A 10280-nucleotide genomic window follows, 5' to 3' on the forward strand; every position below is an offset into this window, starting at 1 on the left:
CTTCTGGGAGGAATCCATCCTTTCTCCATCACAGGCAGAATTCACTCCGGTAAGTAGTCATTCTATCACAGCAACAAGAAAGAACACTTTGTATGTGTAGCAACCACACTAAAATGTAATTTTGCTTCCAGAAGACGTAGGTTATATTGAACTTCATGTGTACATAGAGCAATGTAATAAAATGCTTATAGTGACACTTAAAAGCTATAATGGCCAAAGGCAGCATAGGTGATGTCGACTCTTAGGCAGAATTAATATGTGGTCTGCAAGTGTAATATTTTTTCCAGCGTATGTAATGGTTGTAGATATTTTAACCCTTAAAGATATAAATGGAATGTCTCAGTAATGGGGAGATTAAATGCACGTTAATGCATTAATCTGGATTTTGTGTCTGTTCTACTGCAGAATGCTAAATACAAAGGATTGGTGAGTGTTATGAATGCCTATGCTTAAGCATGGTTGCAAATCATCTGTGAAATAGCTTTTTTGGACATTTGAGTCATAAATTCCAGTTTAATTACTCTGGAAGTGGAATTAATAGTGATGCACTTCGTCGTTAAACAGTTTCAGGAGGGCTGGAGGCCGTGGGTACCCAGCAGTGTGGTGAATCACTGAGGATTTCCTTTCTGTCAGCTGCCTGTTTTTTGATGAAGATTGTTGAGGGTATCGAGGATCTTTCCACTTTAATATGTTTTGAGAGGATAAAAATATATCCACGTTTTCCTTAAAGATGAGGTGTTCAGCGCATTCACCACAGAGAGGATGGATGCTTCCTGCTTCCCTTCCTACTCATGAAAAGATCAGCTTGACAGGAGAATGCTGCTGCTTGTGTTCAGTCACTTTTCATCTTGGAATTCAAAGAGCATTATTTATAATCTCTTTTTTTGGAAATGCATAAAAATGCTTGATTTTCATTGCAGCTTAATTTTTTTTTTTTCAGTGCACCTATAAAAATGGTTAGGATGCCAATGCTCCCCCTATTGTTTCTCCCCAACCCTGAAAAAAATCTGAGAATATGAACATTTCCTCTGGGAGCTGAAAGAAATGCTATTCATTAAGTCTTGCTGAGTGAATCCCCAGGAGGCTTCCCTGCATTGATAGCCTATATGAGAAAGTGCACTCTGTGCTTGGGTAGGAGGGATATGGGGTAGCAAGACGGCGTAGACAGATTGCAGAAAAAATGGAAAAGGAAAATTCAGAAGAAAGGTAAAACGCTGTAATTCTGATCTAGTTGCATCTGCAAAGGCTGCTGTAGTTCCTTAGCTCCAATCCCTTCATTATTGTCGTTTGCATAAGGCACGAACCTCAATACCTTGAGATTAAATAAGCTCTATTATCAATTGATCTCCTTTCTAATGATGAAGTGATTATTAATAAGCCTCATCTCCTTTAAGAGGATGCTTAAAGGATATTGTGGAAGTCAGGCAAATCTGCTGACCTTTTTCTGCTGGACACAACGGTATCCAAAGTTTAAATCAACATCCCTGAATGATCTTTCCCACCATTAGGAAGGTTTTTGCTGAGCTCAACCTTCAGCTACGTAGGGGTGGCAGGAGTGAATCCAGAAGGGCTGCACAGCCCAAGAGCTCAGGCCTCATCCCAGAAGAGCCCCATATCCCAGGACAGCGCAGGCAGAGAAGTTAATGCATATTAACTTCTGCCCAGAAGGTGAGAGGCCATTGGTGATGGGGTTGGAAGTGTGCTCATGGGCCCAAAGCAGTGCAGTGGGCTGCTGAGGAGCAGACAGGCTTTAATTTCTTTAGGTATTTCTGAACTGAAGAGAAAATAGGGCTTACCTTACCTCCAAGGACATGCATGTCCAAGGTGATGTATATTTGAGTTTATGTACCTGTCCGAGTGTATGCAATGTGATAAGCTTATTTTTGTTTTTGATAGATGCTGAACCCCTTGGCATGGCACACAGCCACAGCCTCAGCCCCTGCCCAAGGTCACCGAGGTGGGCAGGTTCCCCATGGTGGGCTCTGCACTCACAGCTTGCAGCGCATTGACAGCGCTCAGCTCCCACGGCAGTGAGAGGCGTTAGCTAATTAAGCCTTCCCTCATCTGTGGGAGGGAGGTAAATATTTATTGTCTCATTCCGGAGTTGAAGCAACATGAGATAAGGCAGCACAATGACAAACGATGAACAAGGGCTGCTGCACTGCCCAGCCAGGAGCGAGGCCAACACGGGGACTGGCACGGCGCCCACCCAGGCTGAGCTGTGCAGGGTTGGGTCTCTGCACAGAGCTCATACGCCTAATTAGATGCTGTTTGATGTTTCAAATCACTTTTGCAAGCCTCACAAAAGAGATTTGTCTATCAAAGTACCTGTTTTGTAAATGGCAAGTTTTGGAAACACAGGTGTTTTTTAGTTTGCTACTGCACCTCTCTGCTTTAGAAAGAAATCTAACTTCAGCCTTCACTGGATGCATGTACACATGGCACACTTTGAAGCAATCCTTGCAGGAAGCATTCTGATCTGCCATAAGAGTGGTGCAGGTCCAGGTGCAGCGGGAGGCTGTGCTTTACACACACTGCTCACTGGGGAGGGCTATGAGATTGCTTCCAGGGAGCCCCCAGCTTGCAGCCTTCTTCCCTCTGAAACTACAATTGTATCATCATTAATACCGTCCCACCCTCTCCTCTCCTGCAAATCTGGGCTGAAATAGGGCTGGAATTTCATTCGTCAGTGCTTACTGCTCAAAGCAGTGCTGCTTTCTCATGGGGTCCCCACAGACACATTCTGCTTTCCTGGGGACAGAACACTGAGACAAAATTGCATCCAATCTTCAGAAAGACAGAGGTGTGGGAATGGGTTTGTGCTTTGGCTGCTTTTGTACAACCAGCTTATGAAAAGTAACAAAGCGAGCAGCCAAGTTGAGGAAACAAATAGGATATTATATAGTTTATTCATATGTGCTGCCTTCCATCCCATTTGTCACCATCCCACCTGCCTCTGAAAGAGATTCTATGGCTGAGAGATGCCTTCGAGGTGTTGCTGGCGCTCTCACACTACAAGTGAATATCAATATCTGTTTTGAATGGCCTAAATGTATTTTAAACAAGGCATTTCCAAATTATTGCTGCATGACTGTGTGTGGGCTCTGTAGAACGCCAATTAAAAGTCTGTCGGCATTTCAACACGATCCATTGCAAGGATTTATTCCAAGAAGAAATTTGGCGTGCGGTGACCCAGACTAGCAACACTTTCCCCCCTCTCTCTCCTCGCCTTTCTTTTCCTTTTTATTCCCAGGAGACAATATTTACTGCTCTAACCGCTGAGTAATTTAGTTTAAAAATTGCTCTGCATGAGAGGACAGAATAAGGCAAAGAAACGGGTGTTTCAGAGCTGTACGATGGCTCTTTGGTAAGCGTTTGGCACAGCCCAATGAGGCGGCATGCAGAGGAGGCTTTTGAGTATATAAAGATTCTTAATGAAGTTGACAGGCGCTGTTTGGAGGAACAGAAATATCCGCAGTTAAGCAGAGCACCAGCAGTTCATCCTAAGGTTCTCAGGCCTCTGTGCTTTCCATGGGACAGGCTGTGAGGGACAACGCTGCTGGGTGGAATGCAGTTCATGTTTGGATGTCAGGGCAGCCATGTGCGGTGCTGACCCAACACAGCCCCTGCGTGGTGTGCTTCCCCCATGGTATTGATGGCAGTGTTTTCATCTGAGGTCTGCACTGTTTACCTCGAGATCTACTGTAGGATGAATATTGCTGTGCAAAAACGTATGCATAATTTAGCGTAGGAGGACTCTCTAAAGTCACTGAGAGTTCATTGCTCTTCAATGCAGTGGTAGCTGTGAATAGGATGCATTTCTGGGAAGTACTGGGCTCTGTGCAGGCAGAAGGACCCTTCTCCAGGCTGCTGGGTCATTTTAGAGGTGTTGGGGGCTGAGGCTAAAATGGGAGGAGCTCATTTAACAGAATGAATTTGACCTCTGCTTAGGAAAAGAAAAAGGGAAGCACCAGAGAAGGAGAAGGGAAGAAGCACAACCTCTTATGAAGGAAGGCTGGTGGTTTTCTACTCATTTGTTCATTTTTGTGTTTCTTTCTTTTTCTTTCTTTCCTTTCTGTTTCTGTTTTCATTTGTTTGTTTCTTTGAAAAAGAAAACCACAATGGAGTAGAAGTGAGCAAGGCGTGCTGTGTTCTGCTAAAAGCAGCAGGGCCCGGTCAGATGGTTTCAGGCTCTGAAGGCACAGACTGAGCAAAGAGCTAAAGAGAAGATTTTGTTGTTCTAATTTTAAGTTAAGGACTTCTGCTTAAACATGCCCATCAGTGCTCTCCTGAAGCTGTCTGACTTCAGAGCGAATCACAGAATATCCTGAGTTGGAAGAGACCCACAGGGAGCATTGAGCCCAGCTCCTGGACCAGCCCTTTTTGAACAATTAAAGGAACCCTTCTTTGGCCCCGTGCCCTTTCATTGCCCTTTTCGTTCTTTCTAACCCCAAGCACCTCAAGATACAAAGTCTCCGCTGCCTTCAGACCCGTGCTTTCCCAGCTTCCGCAGCCAGTTCTGTAGCACTTTGCAAACAGATCAGCAGAAGGTGTTGCTCCCGGCTTTGTCCGTGTTCTCCTCGCTGCTGAGCGCCTACCAAAGCAGCCACCAGCACCAAGAGGGGCCGGCACTGCACTGTGCTGGGGATGCTGACGTGGGAAGCCAAGCGCAGCAGGGCTGTCCTGGGCTGCTGCACGTCAACCAGGGGAGGAGGATTATGAGAGATTGCCTCTGAATTTAGTCAGTGCACCACGAGGAAAAAGGAGGAGTGCTGGCTGCAGCAAGGTACAGCAGCAATGGAAGGCTGCTGAGTCAAACAGGGAGTGCAGAAGTGGCACATAGTAATGGTACATCTACAGTAAGTGTTCTATCTGCTTTGTTGTGGCTGTGCTGCTGAGGTTGTTACACACCTCAGAATCAGATTTTGTTCTGAAAGCTGTGAAGTCTCTGATTGCAAGTGAATTAATATTGAATGTGGATGAGTACCAACATTTGTGCTTTTAGAGGTGGAACATCTTGGAGAATATTGCTATAAAAGATAAAGAAGGTTGTGTAAGTGATGAACTACTGTTCAAAAATACAGTTCCCCTTCCTTTACATGCTAAATTCTTGTTTTGTTTCCTAGCAATCATATGCATTGTACTCCTTAAGTGCCCCAATCACTGGAGGACTGGAGTTCCTGATGTCTGGTTTGGCACTTCTCTCATGATAGTTGGCATTCATAATCAAAATGATAATGGTGGTGGAGGACTGACATGTTTGGGTTTCTCTTTAACGCATCTGAAACACCTCCTGCATACAAAAAGCCTTTACTTGCGTGCTCCTTTGGAGACTTGAGATATGCAAAGGATGTAGCAGCAGTTTGTGCCAGGTCATTTGGATTTCTGCTTTCTGTGATTTATGCTTGTTGACTTCAAACACTTGTCCCATAGAAAAGCTGCATCATAAAGCTATTGAAGTCAGACAGCTTTTTCTTTTACCCGACCCTTCAATCACGTGGTGGAATGCAGAGCGCTGCAAAAGCAAGATGCTGATAATGAATTGCTCTGTGCTCACTGGTGTGCCCAAGGACTGCAAAGCAGGCAGTGCAGATGTGGTTGCCAGTGCCCACGTGTTTACTGTTCTGGATATTCATTAATCCAAATTCAAAGCCAAAAAATTGGCTTTGAAATGTTGTAAAATAATTCTTTTGTGTTCTTATCATTGAATCATAGAATGGCCTGGGTTGAAAAGGACTTCCTTTTGATGATCACCTAATTTCAACCCCCTCATATGTGCAGAGTCACCAACCACCAGACCTGGCTGCCCAGAGCCACAACCAGCATGGATGTTCTTCTTTCTGATGTTCCTCTTACTGTGTCTTATCGAGTACAGGCAATGGATCAAAGTTCTCCTGGCTGCAATGGCTGAAGACCCCATTTAACCTTTATATCCTTGAAGCAATTTCATAGGGATTAAAAATGCATTGGAATAAAAGGGAGCTCTTCATCTCATTGGCCTGGTGTTAAACGTGGGGGTTGGTGGCTCTGTATGTGACAGGGGGGTTGGAGATTTGTGGTCCTTGATGTCCCTTCCAACCCTGGCCATTCTGTGATTCTGTGATCTGTTTTTCTCATATTTGCATGCCACCAACTGGCATCATGTCCTATGAACATCGCCCCCCTGGGGACCACAGATTTCTGGAAGGACGAAGGTGGGTGTCTCATGTGAATGATGGCAGGTGATGTGGGGTACAACACGCAGCTGAGCTGCTGCAGGGATTGTACTGGGGACACAGTGCTTCCTGCAGCACTCTTCTCTGCATTTCCACTGCTGTCAGGCTGAAGTTCCTTCTAGCTTGCCTTTGAGTCATCTCTGTGTGGGGAAAATAGAAAGCAGTAGGTGGTCATAGAGCAAATAGAGATTTTAGAGGAGAAAACAATATAGGTTTTAGTGCTATTCACACTTATACGATTTAAATATCAGATTGAATAAATGGAATTTGTTGCAGAAGGTATTTCTCTCATTTAGGGTAAGGATTATGTAAGCTTTCTCCCTTTAGGAATGCGGTAAACATCGAGATAAATGTATTATACTTAATGGTTTGGAAAGTATTGCATACATCCAAGAGGGCAAAGGAAAAAGAAAACAGAGACAAAGGCAATAAAGCGTTCTGTTATATAAATGTTTGTGCAGAGTATCTAAACGGTGTCATTTTGAGACCTCCAGGTAGAAAAAACATTTATTATCCAGTGTCAGCTTCTGCCTCTGACCTTGGCAGTGTTACAAAGCCCAAAATTTCCCATGGTTAACAAACTTCTCTAAAAAAAAATACCTGTTTTCATGTTTGCTTTGCTTTCCTTCCCTTCAGAATGTGTTTATTTGTTTATTTATTTATCTCAGCTCTCTGAAGGGAAGTCTTCGCTTCTTACTGTGTTTGTTCAGGGCAACATTAAATGCGCAGAGGGTGTCGTTAGAAGAAATGGAACGGAAGAGCAAATGGGCTTCAGCCTGCTCTCACTATGAGGGCAATTAGGGAAGCAGTGAGTGTCTCCCGTTGTGCTTCTCTGTCTCAGCTAAGCACAGAACTGGAGGCAGAAGAGCTGAATCGTGTCCTTGTGCCTTGGAAGGCAGGGATGGAGGGAGGACGTGGCAGAAAGGACTAAAGGCTCTCATCGATCTCATTTCTGTCTCTTGGAGGAGGCAGCTATTAGCATCCCACTACTAAAGTGTTGCCATCATCGCTTCTTTTGACAGCCCTGGTGGTGGTGGGGAGGTCCTGGCAGCTGGCATTGGCCTGGCTGAGTCCTCCAAGGGGTGGGCAGCCCACAGGCTGGCGTGGTGGAGTGCTGAGCATGGGATTTGGCTCCTGCTGGGGAAAGCATGGCATGGTCACATGAAGGGGTGGCAGGAAAAGAGAGAGCCCAGCCTCTGTGACTTGTGTGGCCCCTCAGGACAGTCATAGCATCATAAAATGGCGGGACGGAAGGGACTTCAAAGATCATCTAGTCCCACCCCAGCCGTGTCTGGGTGCCATGATATCGATCTCAGAAGGCTCTGTGCCTCTCTTTCAGAAGTGCCTTCCACCTCAGCGTGGCTCCTTGCTCCTCCATGCCGCGCTGTGGCAGCTGGGTGGCTCTGCAGGTACTGAAGTGTTGGGACCGGGTGGACCTTTCTCTCTCCAATACATACGTGATTCTGAAAAGGGAAATCTAAGTGTGGAAAGGGAGATTTAAAGCAGTTTTTGATCTTTATGTATAGTCTTTATGTTAGAGATGTTTCGTTTAGAATTCAAAAGGCAAACCCACTTTTCTAGCGATGCAGCACTGCGAGCGCAGCTGTAAATTCAGTTTGACCCGGAGTATAAGTTTCAAAACTGTTGGACCTCTCTGTTTAAAATATGCTGACTGATTTTCACAGATCACTGGGAAGCTCTGCTCTGATGTAGTGTCAAAACATATTTCAGATGAACAAATCAAAAAACCCTCAGCAGTGCACTGCATGAAAAAGTAATTTGAAGGGCGAAGGCCTTATACTGTGATGCTCCATAATCCTGTCCCAATGCGTTTCTCTGAGTAAATACTCCTGTAAAAGGCCTCTCACTACCCTGGTTTGTAACGCTTTATAATTACAAAAATGTAATCAATAAAATATATTAAGTGGTTAGTGAGTAGAGAGAACGATTAAGGCACAAGATACTTAATTCACAGATACATTTAGACCAATTTCCAGAACGAAGAGGAGTAATGATTTCAAGAAGTTAAATTCTAATATGTTTCTCACGAATAACTTTCCTATTTTACTTGCTGGTTTCCAGTCAGTCACTTGGGAATTTCTGTGTTACGGCAAAGAGGCTTTGTGATAGATCTACATATCTGCTACATTTATCTGTAGATTCATTTTGTAAGTGCTCTGCCATCCTTTTGCCCCACACAATGGTACAGGGAGGGACTGCATGCAGACATACGTATGCTGAGTAGCATAGAGTATTTCATAGAATATTAAGTTTAGATGATGACTTTTCCCTATTCAAGCACGAAAAAGGAGCACAGTTTGTTGCCTTCCTTCAGGTTTGGGATTTGCATGCTCCACAATTGTGAGTATTAGCTCTTGTATAACACCAGAGTATTTATTTCTGAGCAAGCAGCATGTGTGTTCTAGGGAAGTTGTTATATTTAGAAGGTCTCATTATTCCTGACAGTGATATCACAATTAGTAACTGTTCACAGAAATTGCATGTTATTTCTGTAATATGGCCATTCTGCATTGGCAGAAATACATTTTGGGAAAAGCTTTTCATTACCGACATGTAGTTATACAGAGCTGCTAAGTAAAATTTGCTCAGGGTGGAAAATCAGGGACTTGTTAGCTGGTAACAGGTTGTCAACCTGTATCTCTGACAGACACAGCATGCTATTTGCCCTTCAAAGCGTGCAAAAGGACTCAAATTAGAGGAGGGTGGAGATGGCTGCAGAGGCAGCTGCTCCTGCAGTGGAGGCCATTCTGCTCCATCACATCAATGCCAGCTGCAAGGCAAGGGAAGGGGCTCCAGGAGTCTCAGCATGTCTGTAGGACACCTCAGCTCCTCTGTCATGCATGTGTTTGTGAGCTACTTTCTCACACCTCCGCCGTTCATACAGTGCTGTGGGTGCATGCTGGGTGTTCTAAACCATTCTGAATGTCTGACAGCGTTCTTCTTTCATAAGATGAACTTCCAGCAGTGCTGCCCTTCACCAATGCCCTGACATCTGAATGTGAAGGAGCTTTATTTTACTAGGCCAACTTTCAGATGCTTCTCATTGGTACCATTGCTTCCCTGGGAGCTGTAGTGCTTTGTTCATCCCGAGGCCCAACCCAGAGCTGTTGCCTCTGTCCCTGGGTGTTGCTGCTGCTGCTAATTGCTGCTTCTGACGTCCCTGCAATGCCACGAGGAGCCTGGAGAGATGAACTCAGCAAGGGAAGCTGTTTGTAAGGCTGCGTGGTGTTTGCACGTTTGTTTAACTTCTGCAGGACGTGCAATAAATCTGCCACTCACTGCTGGGAAGAAGCCCCATGCCTGCATGATGCAAAAGTGTGAGCCTGGCTGCTGCTCTGTGAGTTACGTGTGCTGAAGTAGTGAAGTGGATCCTTCAACCCATGGGCTGCCTGCCGATTCAAGATTACGACAGTCTGTGGTCAGGATCTATTAGCAAAGTCATTTCTTATGGAAACAAATACCAGTTCCCATTTCCTGAATTCTTCTCTCCCCAGGCAATAGTCCCACTAATAGTGAATTCTGAGGGCTGATCTGCAGAGGACCGTGCTGCTGTGACCACGTGGTCTGATCGATCCGAAGATGTGATGAATGCTCTTAAAGTCTGAGCATTTTAGGTGATGTTTCCCATGTTGCCGTTAATGTTAATGCTGTACTTACGCTAAAAGTAACATTTTATTAAGCTACGAGTGTTTAATGGATTTTACCTCAGCTTTTAAACTTTAATTAAATTTATTATTTGAACTTGGCTACATAGATAAGCTTTTCATGGTGCACTAATTGTGTAATGCTTTTTTAGTGTCTAAAAACCTCATTTCCACCCTCTTAAATATCCTATCAAAAATACATTTATTCTCTCCCGGTCCTTCAACAAAATTGTGTACCAGACAATTTTTCTCAGCACTCTGATTAGTCCTCTGGTAAAGTAAAGGTTAGATATTGTTTCTTCAGCCTTCCGTCTTTTGAGTTGCTTGGTAGGAGAATGCAAATGTGGTACACATAAAGTGATCTTTCATCTTAATTCAACCTAGTGTTTTCAGGACAGTA

Source organism: Lagopus muta, chromosome 11, assembly GCF_023343835.1.
Source record: "Lagopus muta isolate bLagMut1 chromosome 11, bLagMut1 primary, whole genome shotgun sequence".
Classification (NCBI taxonomy): Eukaryota; Metazoa; Chordata; class Aves; order Galliformes; family Phasianidae; genus Lagopus; species Lagopus muta.